We start from the raw sequence: 17,699 nt of genomic DNA, 5'->3' as shown, positions 1-17,699 counted from the left end.
AATTTTATCTTCTAGTAAGTGTTCTTACCACACATACACAGAAAAATATTAATAATACAAGGGGCAGGAGGAAACTGTGGGAGGTGATGGATATGTCTATGGCCTGGATGGTGGTGATAAGTTCAAGGGTGTATACTTATCCCCAAACTCATCTAGTTGTACACATTAAATATGTATAGCTTTTTGCATGTCAATCAGACTTTATTAAAAAGAAATAAAGAGGTTTAAAAAAAAACATAGCAATCTCCAAGGTGTATTGATTTTATATCCATTCCTGTTTGAGTAAGGGATGGTAGGTACACAATTAAAAGAAATTAAACAATAAATATTTAAAACCTAACAAATTTGTAGTTCATAAGAAAAAGGCTAGTACTATTTCCAAAAACAAAACAACATTTAAAAAGACACAATGATGTCATTAATGACTTTCTCTTATTCTTCCTTCACTCTTTTTTAACAATTAAAAAATTTTCTTTGATAAAGAACATTAGCTTTTAAGAAGGCTGCCTTGCCAAGAAACATACTCTATTTCGTTGAATTATAGTGATAAAATATCTCTTTTTACTGTAGGAAAAAAGCTCTATTTACTTTTCAGAAAGGCTAAATATATATTCTCAAATGGGATATGCTGTAAATGACAATATGCTGTACTTTTCAGTATGGAAATATGTGTGTGGTTGTTCAGGATTGAGTATGCTATGCTGCTCTAACAAAAAGATCGAGAAATGGAGATACACAATCAAAGTAGAAGGACATTCCCTCTCATATCACTGTACTAAAGTAGACTGATAGTCCAAAATAGACGGGCAGTTATGCTCCGTAGGGTCATCATGGGAGGCACTATAGGAGCTATTTGCTTTTCTTTAAATATATCTCCAAACCCTATGGTCTCTCATACATAATTCTCGGTAAAAGGAAATTCATATTAAACAACAATGCAAACTAATTAAAGCTGTGTGACTGAGATAGTCACTGTTTTTTTGTTCCTTCTCTGAATTTAATTCCAAACTGTATATTGTAGCAGATGGAATGCTCATCAGTATTTTTGAAATGTCCCTTCCATAAAAATGTCATACTTATTTTTATAGTCATAATTGAGTAAAAGTAAACAAATGTCTTTCTACTAAAATTCAGAAAGCCTACCTAAATGGTCCTACCTGAAAACAGTTTACTCAAATTTCAGACACAGAGTTCAAATGGGAAAAATAACCATTTCTTAACTGAATGATGACAATGTAAAGCTTAGGAGTTGGAAAGAAAAAGAGTTGGTAATATATATGCAGCACATTTGTTCTAATGACATTCTCAGAAATTGTTTGTCTGATATTTTCTGATTTTCATTGGCACTTGTCAGGAAGGGGAAAATTTTCCCCTACCCTTCTAGGTTCTTTTGGTTGGTCTAATAATTAAACTGACAGAAGACAGATTAACAGGAGGGAAAAGAAAAAAAATTTGATTTGTATGTACAGAGGTCTCATAGATATGGGAACTAAAGAAATGACCAAAGCAAGCAGCTTTAGTACTTTTTAGGCAAAGAAACAAGAAATTTGTGAGGAATTGACAAGACAAAGAAACTTAGGCTTGCATCATAATTAGTGAAGAAACTAAGCAGAGTTTGTTTACATAGCCTTCTCAGCGCTGAATTGCCCATCTCTGGTGATAAGGACGTCTCTCCGCCTCCTGGTGCAAGGAGGGTAGCTTTCACGTGTGAGGTTTATTTTCCACTTTCAGAGGGACAAAAGAGGGTTAGAGTGTTCTCTTTGAATTGGCTATTTCTTAAGTAACTTTAATTCAAAATAATCAATATACCAAAGTGACATATTTTGGGGTGGCAAATTTTGCTCCCCTACACACTCTAAAGGGAGAAATCATGCTGATTATAACTATATAAGCATCCGATTCAACTGAATATGATGTGTCATTATGACTTACTATTTGGTCATTGTACATTACATAGCACTATTTTATCAGATTGCATTCTTTGAGTTTATATCCAAGAATCTACTCTTAGTGTCCAGATAAATGTATTTTTCAATACTGCACAACTCAGGAACAAATTCAGGATCATGATGAATTTCTCTTAGAAAAAATCAGCCAAAGAATATTTACTGAATGCCATCTATGTGCCAAATATTATACAAGGGACAAAGTGAGACAACATTGAAGAAAACATACAACAATTCCTGCCTTCGAGGACATTACATCTTTTAGGTGTGAAGATGGAAATTTCAGTAAATCTATATGGTAGTCTCATTTCTTTCTAAGTCCTACTTACACGATGGCATGTGAGAAAACACTTTGAAGAGAGAAGGCACTGGGATATACTAATACCCTGGCAAAGAGCACTACAGAGAGAAAGTACAGCTTGTGCTAATGTGCTATGGTTGGAACAGGCTAAGTGTGTTCAAGGAACAGCAGAGAGACTGAGATGGCTCCAGACAGTGAATGAGGAAAGAAGAGGAGAGGAGGAAGTCAAAGAGACGAAGGAAGTAAGACAGATCATATGCCGCTGTAAGGTCTTTGGTTTTTACTCTGAATGAAAAAGGATGCTGTTGGAGGGTGTTGAGAAGAAGAGTGATGTGCCTTACAAATGCTGTTCTACTGCTTTGTAGTGTATATTGTACCAGGACAAGTGGGCAAGCAGAGCAACCAGTTAGGAAGTATTATAATAATAAAGGGAAGAAATGACAACAGATGGATGATAGCTGATAGATAGATAGATGGATCCTGCTATCACTAGAGTGGCCTCTTGGAAACCTGAATAAGGGCAGCCAAAATGTACTTCAAATATGGTAAAATATTTTTTTTAATATATGCTATTCAAATCTCCCTTTTCTAATTTTTTAGTCATGTCTGGTCATCTTTTTCTTTTGTTTCTTTCATGAGGTCTACATTAATAAAATTTTACCTTTTAGGTTTTCTATATTCTAGGAGTGTTTAGTTTCTAGAGAAGCACTGTGTGATAGAACTTTCTCCAATGATGGAAATATTCTCTTTGCTGTTCAATATGGTAGCCACTAGGCACATAAGAGCCCTTAGAATGTGGCTTGTGTGATTGAAAAACTAATTTTTTTTAAGAGAAAGATTCACCCTGAGCTAATATCTGTTGTCAACCTTCCTCTTTTGTGTTTCCTTCCCAAAGTCCCAGTGCATAGTTGTATATCCTAGTTGTAAGTTGTTCTGGATCTACGTGAGCTGGCGCCACAGTGTGGTAGCTGACAGACAGGTGGTGCGGTTCTGTGACTGGAAAGCGAACTTGAGTCACCAGAGTGGTGAGTGCTGAACTTTAACCACTAGGCCATCAGGGCTAGCTCAAAAAACTAACTTTTAAGCAATTTAATTTAATTTGTATTAAATTTAAATGCACATGTGGTTAGTGGAATCTATTAGACAGTGCAGTTCCAGAATATAATGGCTAGCTCCAATGTGGAGGGAGATTGCTATTGGAAGAGTTAGGTATTTGAAGATGAATTCTGGGGTGCTATCAATTTTCTATTTTTAATCTGAGTAATGATTAGAAGAGTTTTCACATTATAATTATTGGGCAAATATGCCTTATGTTTCATGGATTTTTCCATGTTTTATTATTACATATAAACACAAACCAACCAAGTTGATGCAAAGAGTGAATGGATAAGAGCACATTAATTCTACAAATCCATTAACTAAAGGAAAACCAAAAGCTTTATATAATTGAATTTATTTGTATTTATTTATTATGCCCTGGGAAAGACATAACATGGTTTTTAGATCAATGTAAACTGAGTGGGCTCAGTAATGTGTGTGGTGAAAGAGATTTTGATTTTAGCTTTTTTTTGTCTTTATGTGGTAATCAGATTTGCCCACAGCTATCTCAATGATATCTAAATTACAAACTGTTATATTAGAGCACGAACTCAGAAAGCAGACAGTAGAAGAATGACAAGGAATTAATGTTAACCACAAGTGGAAAAAAGTTATTGTTTTGGTGAGAAGGCCATTAAATAATAGAAGAGCACAGTGACCTCTGTTATTGAAAGATTTTCTGCTTTTAATTTGATAGGAAAATCTTTAGAAAATTATTTCATTTTTGCCCCTATTTTCTCCAAAGTTTTAATTTATTACACCAGTATTCATCCCTTGGAGGGACGATTAAAGTGTCTCAGGTTTGGAGTTACCTGTGTAGACAGTAAGACTATAAACACACGTTGAGTCCACAGTCAGTTTTAGAATAGCATCAGCTCTCTTTCATCCCTGCACAGAAAGTGATAATTCTGAAGTCTTGGGATATGTAAAGAAGATGTTTTAGAGACTTCTGGAGATCATTTAATTCAATATGCAGACTACTGGTCAATGGAACGTAAAGTGATTAATCAGACAACTTTACATTAAGAATTTTAAGTGGTCTAGAGAAATGTATTTTTTTCAAATTTGACAAATTAATAAAGTTAGATATCAGTTCACTCAGACATAAGTGACACTAAAGAAATGAAGAATAACAGCAACCACACAAAGCTGCTTTAGCCTGCTCATAGCACATTCTTGCCTTAGAGTTTCTTTCACTATTCATTTAATAAAATAGTTTTATTCAAATTATATTTTCTTTATATTTAAACTATGGCACTTATTAGCTACAGTAAGGGAGAAAGAACTATTCCTCTACCCTCCAGGTCCTTCTGGCTTGCCTGAGAATTAAATTGACATGAGACAGAATAACAGGACAAAATCAAACAAAGTTTAACAACATGTACACATGGGAGAAAACCAGGAAAACTAAGTAACTCACTTAAATGGAGGAAGCTGCTACCTTAAATACCATCTTCAGCTAAGGACAAAGGAGGATGTTGAGGGTAGTGGTTTGAAACTTCAAAGGGTAGGAAGGCAATTTACATGGAGATGGAAAAGCAAATGTTTGATAAACAAATGTTGACCACGCCTTGTGAAGGCAATGATAGGTGGAGAGGATTTTGACTAAAAGGCCCTTGCTAGGTTCCTCCCTGTCCATCACACCTAGTTCATATTATACTATGGGTATCTATGGTGTTAGCTCCTTCCTGGAACAGGCCTTATATCTTAAATTCCTTTAGGCAGTCAGGTAGAAGGTCAAACTTTGCTTCAGAGCCTTTTGTTCTTAAAAATAATCAACCCAAAGAGACACAGTTTGGCGTGGCAAATTCTGATCTCTTACACTACCCATAGTGTTTGGAAATTTTTCATTTTACAAGCTGAAATTCATATTCGTATACACTGAGGCCTAATTTGCTTTGCAATAATAACATGTGTTTTTGTGTTACACATAGTGGTGCTGCCAACACATTGTTTAATGGAATTAGCCACTGCTCTGAGAATCAGTAATGGGATAACACTCATAGCTTCTTGCATTCATATGCAGTATTACCTGACGTAAAGCTATCAAGGTCCAGATTTGCTTTGGTTTTCTTTTTTTGTTACTCTTGTTTGTCTTTCCTTGGCAAATAAGAAATCATTTTAATTAAAGAAGCAATCACATTACTATGTGCAATGAGAATATTCTATTAAAAATTTCATTTAGTTTCAGAAGAGCTATTATGGTTTACACTGCAAGTCAGTGCTATGCAAGTAAATTACCTAAATAAAAACAGGGAAAATTCCTAGTTAACAGGCTTTATGAAAATGATTATATAGGTGTGTTTAATCTCTAGATCATATTAGGTATAATTTTCACTAGGGATGTAATAAGGTGAATAAAAAAGAAAGAAAGAATACCTCTCCACTGAAACAACTTACACACTCTAAGAATCTCTATGAATAATATCTTAATTACTGTTTATGATATGAGAACTCAATGATGTGTGAAGGCAGTGTTAACTTTAATCAATGAGATGCAAAAGTCAATTTAATTGTCACATGATACTTGCTATTACTAGCATATTGATGTGGCACATTTGCATAATGACTCTTTTAAGCAAAAACACCATTCTTTTTTAATTGAATGAAGTTGCTTCATTATTTTCTTAACCTCTATGGACTTTTAAAGGATGTACATCTAGTTTGCATGGGAACAAGTTGGAAAGATCATTGCTTATGCTTTAAGCAGTCCAGCAGAAGCCAAAATAGTTTAATATTTATTTCATTTGCTTAATCAATATTTATTTTATTTTTTCATTTATTTTATTCATTTACTCATTTATTTGACAACTATGTTACATTGTGTCAAGTGCATTGTGGGGAAAGAGAAGTGAGCAAAACAATCTGGCTGTTGAGTATATAAAGGTCATAGTCTATTAGAGGAAAGAAGAATTTTAAAAGGCATTTTAAAAAACTATATAAATTATCTAGTTAAAATTAGGTTAAGTTCTATGACAGAGAGCTACCATGTCAGTGAACCCACATAGCATGAAGACCTAAATTATTAAAAGGAGTTGGGGAGGTCTTTCTGAGAAAGTGATACTTAAAATGTGCCCTGAAAGATGAGAGAAAGAAAGATGAGATGGTATTTGGATTGTGCCGAAGAGAAATAAGGGGACACAAAGCATCCAAATTGACAAGGAATGTGGCATACGTTAAGGTGCAGTTGAAGACTAGAGATCAAAGGAAGAAGGCTGCATTGTTAGCACCTACAAACATAAGTCCCCTACTTGCCACACAAGGGGAGCCAAATGAAAACTGGACACCAGGCTTATGGCAAGGCAAGTGCCTTTATTTCAGGTGATATCAGCCAGGAGATAAGAGTGAGCCCTCAAATTCATCTCATTTTGTCTTGTCTCCCAAAAAGATGGGAGGCAAGGGGTTTTTAAAGTTTGCAAAGAATGTTTCCACTTGTGATGGAAGCAAGGAGTCAATAGCCTTGCTGGTCAGAGCTTTCCCACAGCCTCTGCTTGGCCTTTGGACACCGCTTGCGGAGAGGAGAAGGAAATGGTAAGGAATCCAGGTGGCTGTCCTTGGCTGTCTCTCTCCATGGAGGATAGTGGATTCTGGAGCTAGGGATCCAGGGAGTAAGCAGGGAAAGAGTACTTTGGTTTTAACCCCATATATGCTGGGTTTAATGTAGGGGAACGGATATTAGGGCTGATATGAATTCCCCTCTATTTTATATCCATTCCTCAATCTTGAGGGATTTGGGGCAAGGACACATCCAGCTACTTCCTGCTGAGTCAGGGCATAGGTCGTTCCATCATGTTGAACCAATCTTTTAATAAGGTGGTGATGCAGGTGGGCTCACAAAGTTAGGCCTGTCTCATTATAAGTAAGTAACCATGTATTTAATACGAAGTATTTCTAGAGCAACAAAAAGAAAAAACAAGGTTAAGGTTTGCAGCAAACTATAAATCAGTTCCCGAGCCCAGGGGTAAGCCGATCAAGATTCTTAGAAGTCAGGATCAAAGCATATTTTGCAGTTTGAAATGTCTGTGATTGTGTCATTGGGCATTCAGGTATCTTTCTGAGTGGCTTACCTAGCAGCAGGCATGAATTTCTCTTAAGTTCATATCAATTTGTCCAGCTCCATTTTGCACGGTTTCAGGGAAAAGGGCAGGTTCAGTTCTCAGTGATTCCAAATGAAAATGATGGAAAAATCAGAAAACGTTAGTTTGGAGGTTTGTAGCCAGATATTTTAGGAGACTAGAGGAATTCAGGATCCAGTCCAGTTAACAGATATAAAACAAAAACCTCAAAGACAAGTAATGGAACCAGAATCTAATATCCATGGAAGTGGATTATAGTCTCTATTGAAACATAATTTTTCCCTCTAAAATCAGCCTCGATTTTACCAAACATAGGCAAATTAAGACTAACTGGTTTGTAAAATAAGTTTAGTTTTAATAAGCTTGGCCCAATTATTTATGTAAGTACAGCAAGAACAGCACTTGATCATATACACTCTTTTAAACCCAGTTTGCTGGAAATTTTTATAAGAAATGTCAGATTGAACCTTAAATGCCTCTCAAGGCCAGGAAAGCCACCAATAACTTATCAGATTTTGCCTGCAATAGATACAGATTTGGTGAATCCTCCCTTCTGAGTTCCCCCAAATATCCTGGGGTTCCTTGTACCTGCCAGAGGGAATGACATTCTTTACTCAACCTTACCAGATTACTCGGAACCCAAAAGCAAGGTACCAAGCCAATACTTTCAAGTGGCTTTATTCTACAAAGTCAACCTTCATGCCACAAAAGCTGTCTAGTCACATCTAAGCCTGTATGTTTTTCTCAAACATGACATTCCAGTCAAAGCCTTGATAATATGGCCAGTGTTTCCAATTGTATACTGTTATAAGAAGAAAAGATTCTTATGGAACTTATGCAAATGACTCTATAGCTATGAAAATAAGAATACTTACTTATCAGGAGTTTTCAAAATCTGGAGAGATCAGATAGGAAAAAAAGGTAAATGTTTCAATTTTGTTTACAAATATATAATTTATCAAATTTCTATGTTATAGTTAGCATAAAAGAGAAAAATATTTTCTTAAATCTGAGAAAATAAAACATGGAACATTAAAAAATCAGCAATATTTTGAACAAGAAGTCATAAAAATTATAATCAATCTTATCAGTTCATTTAGTTTTATGTAGCCAACTCTTGATCTTCTGATGGCAGTTTCATGAGGCCGTTAGTTTTTGAGTTATAGGTCTGTAATTTCTTATCCAGCTCAGTTTTAGAATCTGAAAGTTTATCAGAAACCTGCATCCTAGAGTGTTAGAATCTTTTCCATGAATTTTTCTGAAGATGAAACATATTTGCAAAAACATCAGAGTAAAACAACTGTCTGCAAATAATAAAACACTTAAAAATGGCAGTTAACAAAGAAAATTGGCTATTTCTGTGACATATAACACTCTGAAATAACCAGAATTCTGACTGATAACAAGGACAGATCACAATTTTTGTAATGTTATACAATTTTTTAAACATATCAATAATATTTACCCATATAATATCATAGGTCCCCATGAAGCAATGTTTATTTATCCCTTTAACCATGGTGACAGTCAAAGCAATTTCGGTGAGTGTAGAGAATTAAATAGCTGTAAGAAAAATCTTAGCATCTGTAATTAAGGACCTGACTAAAACAATATAGGAAATTTATTTTGCTAAAACATAAAATCCTTATCCTTCTGGTAGACTACTCAAAGAAAAAGACCTTCATAATTTTTTTTACCAAAAGCAGACTAAAAGTTCAGGAAAATTATCTTTTCAAGAAAGAGATGATCAAATTTTAATTTTGTAGCAGTTTACTTTTGACATTTAAATGTATTTACTTAATTAAATTTGTCTTAATTTTAACCCACTTGAGCATGTATAAAACTCCTCAGGATTTTACCTTTATAAACCTTCTATAATTATGTTTTTTCTTTGATTCCCTCCTAGCACTTTAGGACAAACATCTTTTTTCACCCAACAAACAAAAATAGTTTCATTTTTTATACCTTTTTACTGAAAGCATACATTTTATTTTCCTTGGATACAAAGACTCTTTCGTTATTAAGTTTTAGTAGCTTTAATTACATATTTTAATTAGAATCTTTAACCCTTAGAAACCTTAATTTCTGAGTAAAAACTAAGTAAGCAATTATGAACTTTCCTTTACGTTAGCATTCTGTGGCTTGACAAATTCATAAATACCTTTTATAATTGTTAGAAACATGTTACTTTATAGTAATAAAACACAAGGTAGGTTTATTGACAGATCCAAACACTTTTTAGTTTCTCTGTAATAAGAAGCTAAAAGTAGATAAACATAGACATGTTTATCAATAATGTTTTATCGTGTTCCATCTTATCCAAAAATGACCCTGATACTTAACAAGTCTTTTGCATTGGGAGCTGTTTTTTTTTTAAGTGTATCTACCATAAAAAATAATTATTGCTTTCAAAAACTTTTACCCCTTTTTGTCTATTTAGATAATTTTTTCCCCACAGTTAGGTTTAGATTACTTAGAAAAACTTCATGTGACATTAAAGCAATTAGCCATCATCTCAGTTGTTTTAAACGCATACATCATAGCACATATTTATCGTTAAAAAGTTTCTCCAAAAACTTTCATCTTTTTGCATTTATTTAGTTTATCCGTTCTGAACAGTTATATTTAGCTAGTCTATAAAGACCTCATGAGACATTAAACAAAATCAGCTATCATCCTAAGTTATTACTCTTGTTGAGAAATTTTGTAACAGAGATAAACACAAGCTCATTTGACCAGTAAACCCAGGCTGTATGTCTGCATTATATCCAATGCTGATAAGTCTGAGAACATGCCTATTTTAAATTAAACCAGCAAACTTAAACAGGCTTTTATTTACCAAGGATCATTTGATATCATGTTAAATAACTTTGTCTTTCAGAAGTTTTTGCATATTAATTAAAGACTGTATTCCATTATGAGAGGTTTTGAATCCTCTCTTTTAAGGGTGACCCCTAAGGTGGAGTCATCTGAAACAGAAGTTTCCCAGAATGGCCATTAAAATTCCAAATTATCTCAAAAGTTTACTTGTTTTTACTTGCTTATTTTAGATCAGGAATTTCAGGGGAGTTGAAGTGGCGAATCTCAGCAAGAGAAGAGAGAAAAGCAGCAGATTTGGCTTCGGCCACTGGCATGTTTAATTATTGAATTATTTTCTCTTAAAGAGGCAGTAAAGTATTTCTGATTTTATTTAGAAGCCTGAAAAGATTAAAACAGGCTTCCTGCTGTTGTAGGTGGCTTTTTCCAATAGCATACATCAGTTTGGGTAAACTGAAATTGCCCCATTTTGGCCATTTTAAAGTAAGATCTCCTTTAGCATGTTTAATTAACATAGCCTGAAGGGTAGATTTAAATGCTCCTACAGTATCAGGGGCAGGGGAAACGTTCCCCAGTGAGACATAATGTTTATCCCCACTACAATACCATCAGGCAAAACAGATGTAATTATTTTACATAAAGCCCATTTAAATATATCAATTTTTACAAAACTTTATCTTAATTTTTTCAAATTTTATTCTTCTAATTATGACATATAATTTCATTAAGTTTTGGTTTACAATATTGTGCAGGAGAAGCATTCCCAGCTAGATATAACATTTATTCCCAAAGAAAACATCCAGGCAAAGTTGACAGAACCTGTTCATATAATATTAGCTTAAATACTTTAATCTTCATAGTCTTATTAACCTGAGCAGCCTAACTGTTGTCCCAAACAATTGTTGGTCAGGTTTCTCACTGTGATTCCTGCCTCCTGACTTTTTAAACTTTTTCAAACTGAGGTGAATAGAACAAGCCTGTCTGATGTCCTTAAATGTTGGGAGCCAAAAGGGGGTCCCCTTTAGCCCATCCAACCTTAGGCAGTGTTTTATTAAAACTTTTATTTCCACTTTGTTTATGTCTGTTCTATTCATCCCACTTTCCTTCTTAATAACTAGTTAAAGATTTCCTGTTGGGGTGAATCCTTTGACTCTTCCCTTTCTGATTTCTCTTTGTTAACTTAATGTGTTCATTAGCATTTGTAAGACCATGAGAAGCTGAGACCCCAAGTTTGATTAAGTTTTTAAGACTAGTCAATGTATTTTCCTTTTAATTTGGTCTTTTCATAGGTACCAATAAAAGATCTGTTTATGAGAGCTCTCTAAAAATTTTCCAACTTAAGGATTCTCTGTCTGGCCATGTTCTCTCCAGAGTTTAAAGAATATTGTGACCATGTCATGTTACAAAAGAAAATCATCCCTTTTAGACATTGGCTTATGATTGTAATTAGACCATCTACTCAGAATCAGCCCCAATGGGCTCTTCTTTGGGACAGATAACATGTTTCCAATTCCAATATACAGAGAAGACAGACATACAGATCCAGATACGGAAAAGTCAGACACCAGTGAAACGGTTCCCAGGTTGAGAGTAGAAAGTCTTACAACTCTTCCCACTCTGAATGCATGCCCAGATGGCCCCTCTGTGAACAGAAAGGACCCCAGATGGCCCCTCTGTGAATGGAAAGGACCCCAATGGCTCCTCCATGAATGGAAGGGACCCCAGAGGAGAGTGAGGAAGTTCACGGGCATCCCTGAGGCAACTTATCCTGTTTCAGACAGAGTCTATCAGCTCACCAGAAGGAAAAACAAACAAACAAACAGAAATCTAGAACTTGTTTCCTTGACATAAGAAAATGTGCCTAGGGTCATCAGTGCCAGGTCATATGGAAAGTACTGGGCACAGTTACTAGGGCAAAGCACCTAGCCAGCTGCTGGACTGCCTCCCAGGAAATACCAGTCAGCCCAGGTCACAAAGCCACAGGCAAGAGCCTCCTGGCTGGCTTGCCAAATTCTTAGTGCCTACAAACATAGGTTCCTTACCACTCACACAAGAGGGACCAAATAAAAACTGGAACACCAGGCTTATGGCAAGGAAAGGGATTTTGTTTCAGGTGATATCAGCTGGAAGACAAGAGTGAGCCCTCAAATTCATCTTGTTTTTTCTTGTCTCCCCAAAAGATGGGAAGCCAGGGATTTGAAAGCTTTGTAAGGAATGTTGCTAATTGTAGAGAGGGTGGAGTTGGTGGCTTTTCTAGTCAAAGTTTTCCCACTAGCCTGCATTCAGCCTTGGGACACTGCTTGTGGGCAAGAGGAGGAGATGGTAAGGAATCCAGGAGGCTGCCCTTGGCTGTCTGTCTCCATGGTGGATGGTGGATTCTGGAGCTAGGGAGCCAGGGAGTAAGCAGGGAAAGAGTGCTTTGGTTAACCCCATATATGCTGGGTTTAATGTAGAGGAACTGATACCAGGGCTGGTATCAGTATGATGAGGATAGGATGGAAGGCAGGGAAGGGTTTTCTACTCTATCGGTAACTTTCTTCCTGAACTTCTTTCTTTGCTTGGCTCCAAAGACTCCACATTTTTCTTGTTTTGCTGCTAATTTCCCTCTTCTCATTCTCTATGCTTAACCTTCTAAATATTTAAGTTCCATGGGGCCTCATCCTCCAACAGATCCCTTCTATAAATACTTATACTCTCTGGATGATCTTCAGTGTCCTAACTTTAAATATCATCTACATTACAATTACTCTAAAAGGTATGCCTGTATCCATGACCTCTGCCCTGAATCCCAGACTACCCAGAAGTCACCTGCATTTCAACACCTAATGGGTAATTCAGATATAACAGATCCAAATGAGTAATCCAGGTTCCCCCTTCCCCTGCATTCATATTTTAGTAAATAGTGCTAAAGTTCACCAATTGCTGAGACCAATTATCTTTCATTATTCCTTAACTGTCAGGTCAACATCAAAATCCATCAGCAGATTCAGTCATTTTGACTTCTAAAATATATCTCAAATCCAATAACTTATCACCTTCTCCACTACCAACACCTATGAGGACAAATAAAAATTAAAAATAAAAGGATTAATTTTCCCTGTTAAAAATAGTCTGTCACTCCTTCTCTTCTTTCTTAGAGCCTTTCTTTTGTAAATTTGTAACAGTAAATTCTTTCTCTACTCCTTTGAAATTATGTAAATCTTTTTTTTAATAGCTTCTTGTCAGGTTTACAACTCAAGACTATCTTTTTCAAGAGACTGGGTTGAAATGTAAGCATCAAGAGAGATACCACCCATATCTACAGTTTCTGTGGGATAGCAGAAGCCTATTCCAGGTGTTCAAGGCAGGTTCAATCAACATAATCCAACACATCAACAAACTAAAATAAAAGTCATTGATACAGAAAAATCACTTGACAAAATCCAACATCTGCTCATGATTAGGAAAAAAACCCTCTCAACATACAGGAATTGAGGAGGATTTCCTCAACTTGATAAAGAATATCTACAAAACACCTATACCGACCATGATACTTAACAGTCAGAAACTGTATGTAAACTCCTTAAGATCAGTTATATGGCAAGAATCTCTTCTCTCCCCTCTCCTATCCAAAATTGTGCTGGAGTACCTAGTTAATGCATTAGTATAAAAAGTGAAATAAAAATCACTTTACCTCCATGGTCTTTCTCCTAAAAGCACATAAACCCATCCAATGATGAGGAAAGTACCAGAAAAATCCTAATTGAGGCACATTCTGAAACATATCCTACCAGTACTCAAAACTATCAAGGTCAGCAAAAACAAGGAATGTCAATGATGCTGTTAGAGCTAAGAGGAGCCCAAGGAGACAGGACTACTAAATGTCGTGTTGTATCCCAGATGGGCTCCTGGACCAGGAAAAGGGCCTTAAGTAAAAACTAAGCTAATCTGAATGAAATATGGACTTCACTTAATAATAATGTATTTAGGTTGGTTTACTAACTGTAGCAAATGTTCCATATTAATAGAAGATGTTAATAATAGGGGATGGTGTGTGTGGGGTATATAGGAACTCTCTGTACTATCTTCACAATTTTTCTATTATTCTATATTGTTCTAAAATATTAAAAATATTTTTAAAAGGAAACAAGAATAATCATCTAAAAATGTCAATCATATATGATTCTCTCATAGTAGAAACTTTCCAATGTGAAGTATCTTCTATATATTCCCCATTCTCCTCCTACTATTTTTTCCTCCCTCATTCTGTTCCAATATTTTGGTCTCCGTCCATTGAGTCTCAAATTCAAAACTACATCTATTCTCTCTTCCTGAAAAGAAAAACACTTTCTATATCTAATTTCATGACTTTCTCTCTCTCTTTAATCAGAACACTTCTTAGGTGCCACTTTCTCTTAGAGCTTTTCTCTGAAATAAATTAAATTGCATCTAGCCCTTTACTTCCCTCTGTTCTTGAACAAATTGAACAAGGAATTAGAAGTTCAGCAAAATATATCTATTTTTAGTTATTACCAGGAAAATATTATGACTCATCAGCTATGGGAGTTGGAAATAATGAGATGTTAATTCCTACCCCAGGTTATTGGCACAAGTAACCAAGTGAATTAGTAAGTCATGAAATATTGAGATAGGAAGACTGGAAATAGTTTAGACTATGGAGAAATCATGAGTATAGTTTTAATGTATTCACTCAGATGTTGAAAGTGGAAATATGAATAAATATTTCAGTATGTGGATATAGAGGTAAAAATGTGATATTTGAAGCCATAGTGATAGAGTGAAATGATCTGTGGTTGGAATGCAGTTTAAGATTGAAAAAATGAAACACCTAGGATCAAACTTGAGTAACACAAATGATTAAAGGCCTTATAGATGAGGAGACACCAAAAGTAATTGCGATACAGAAGCTGAAAAGTCAGAGGGGAAAAGAAAAGGATGCAATATCTCATGAAAGAAATTTTTCCAAGAGAGAGTGGTCGGTTCTGTTGATACACTGGAGAGGTGAAATTAAAAAGATAAGAGATCTGAAAAGTGTCCTTAGGAACTTTCATGTGATCTTAGCAAGAGTAGGTTAATGCATGGAATAGTGAAGGCTAAATATTGAGAAGCACATTTACAGATGGTCGGAAAATGGAGCCAGAATGTAGTGAAAATTACTTCGTAAAATTTGGCCATTAAAAGCATTAGTTGACAAGAATGAAATCCGGAGAGAATACATTTATTCTTGGAATAGAAGAGATAAGAGTATGTTCTCCATGCTGATTGGAGAGATTTAATAAAGAGGACGAGATCTGGAGACAGAAAAGGAGGACTTTTTGGAGAAAGTCCCGAGCCTGAGCTTGAGTGGCTTGAAGCTTTCTTCTTCACATTGTCAAATCTGCATGCCTGAGAGGAGTGTGTTTTCTCCACTTCCTCTTTTTCAGTGCTCAGATTCAGTCCTTCCTTCTTGAGAAAGTTTGAGATACTCTTTTCCCCTATCCACACTTTTGAGTCTCAGGATGTTTAAGGGAGTGGTTCTGGGTATATAGCCCATTTTTTCAGATCCAATCTCTCCCTGGGTCAGGTTTTCATACACGCTAACCCTAGAAGAGGAAATATGAAAGCAAATTGGGGCCACTTCTAATTTGTGTTTATCAATGTAGTTTTATCATCAATAGAAGCTACTTTGTATTCTATGATTTAAATTCCTGCAGCCTGCATCTCAATTGTTTTAGTACTTGAACTACACTTCAAGGCAGGCATGATTAATCAACTTAAAACCCCACATCTTGTTGTCCCTTCCCTATGTATATACTTATCCTACATCTGGTAGGCACCAGATGTAAGAGTACTAGTCTAGAAAATTGTAACCACAGGACCAGTAACAGAATTTGTCACCCCAAAATATGCCTCTTAGGCATAGGAATTATTTTAGGCTGATTATCTTTAAGAAACAGCAGACGTAGGGAAAAATTCTGAAAACCTAGTAGAAGTTACCCATTTGTAAGGGAAATTTGCAATTATAAGAGAAATCTCCACTTGTAAGGGTGCCTTCCTCCCTGTTCCAGGAAGGAGAGGATGACTAAATCTCTAGAAACTCTTATCAATAGAGAAGGAAATGACTGAAATCTACACAACAACTTTACCCTTGTTTGCTCTGCTGACCTCATCTTAAGAACAGAATGTTAAGGCTACTTTTCAGGGGTGGTGAGCCAGTAGGAGCATGAGCAAAAGAAAAAATTCTGATCTGTCAATTGTAACTCATCCTGCTGGCGCTTCCACATACCAGCCTGCCCTCCCCGATGCCTTAAACCTTACCCATACCCTGGATTTCAAAGATAGATTTGAGAGCCTGTCCTCCTGTCTCCTTGCCAATTGATTGCACAATAAATTTTCTTCCCTCAAAGACTAGTTTACATTGTATCAGCTTCTGGGTTCATGGGTAGAGACAGCCTTTGCTCAGTAATAAAATGATGAGTAAGATGATTCTGCAATACTTATAGCTATAATATTACTTGATCATTAATTTTATCCACACAATGTCTATGAATTTCATCTCTATTCAAGGTATAAAAATACCTTGGTGTAGTCATATCTATAAATAACACTAATGATTAAAGTGGAGTGTTTTATGTTCAGATTAAGCCCTAATGAGCTATCATTGACTCTTTTTTTCTGATGTAGTGACCACGAATGTAAGCAAAACCATTTATTAGTGAGAGATGGCTAGATAACCTGTGTGCCCCTCTGTCTTCATTCTCCAACCTTGTGTACTGTGATATTTGTCCGGGAGCCAAATGGATGTGAACTGCATCAATGGGCTCCTTGGCTTCTATTGTCTCCTTGGGTCCAGCCTGTAGGGAAGGAAGACAATTCTTTTATCCTCTAGGTCCTTCTGGCTGGTCTAAGAATTAAATTGATGTGACAAAGAATAACAGGAGAAAATAAAAGAAAGCTTTGCAGCATGTTTACATGGGAGAAACCCAGGAAAACTCAGTAACTAACCAGAAAGTTGTGCCAAAGTCACCACATTAAATATCATCTTCAGCTAAAAACAAAGGTGAATGTTGGGGGTAGTGGTTTGGGATTTCGAAGGGGAGGAAACCAATTCCCATGGAGATGGAAAAGCAAATGTTTGGTAGCCAGAATCTTGATAAGAGTGGGCTTAGCAAGGACCCTCACAGTCTATTGATCCCCAGAGTTATCTATGGTGATAGCTTGTCCAGGGGACAGGGCTTCTATTTTAAATTCTTTTAAGTAGTTAGGGGGAAGGTCAAAGTTTCTTTCAGTCTTTTGTCTTTAACCAAAGAGACACATTTTGGGGTGGCCAATTCTGATCCCGCAAAAGCCAATAGTCAGCACAAGCAGGAATTGGAGGGAGGGAGTTGAGTGTGGTCGGGGTACTTATTCCTTTGGTTTATTTTTGTAGAGTTGCTAGAGGATGGCTAAATCACTGCACTGAAAGTCTTGGCTCCTGTCGGA

Source organism: Equus quagga, chromosome 9 (assembly GCF_021613505.1).
Source record: "Equus quagga isolate Etosha38 chromosome 9, UCLA_HA_Equagga_1.0, whole genome shotgun sequence".
Lineage (NCBI taxonomy): Eukaryota > Metazoa > Chordata > Mammalia > Perissodactyla > Equidae > Equus > Equus quagga.
Note: the sequence above shows the minus strand (reverse complement) of the source record.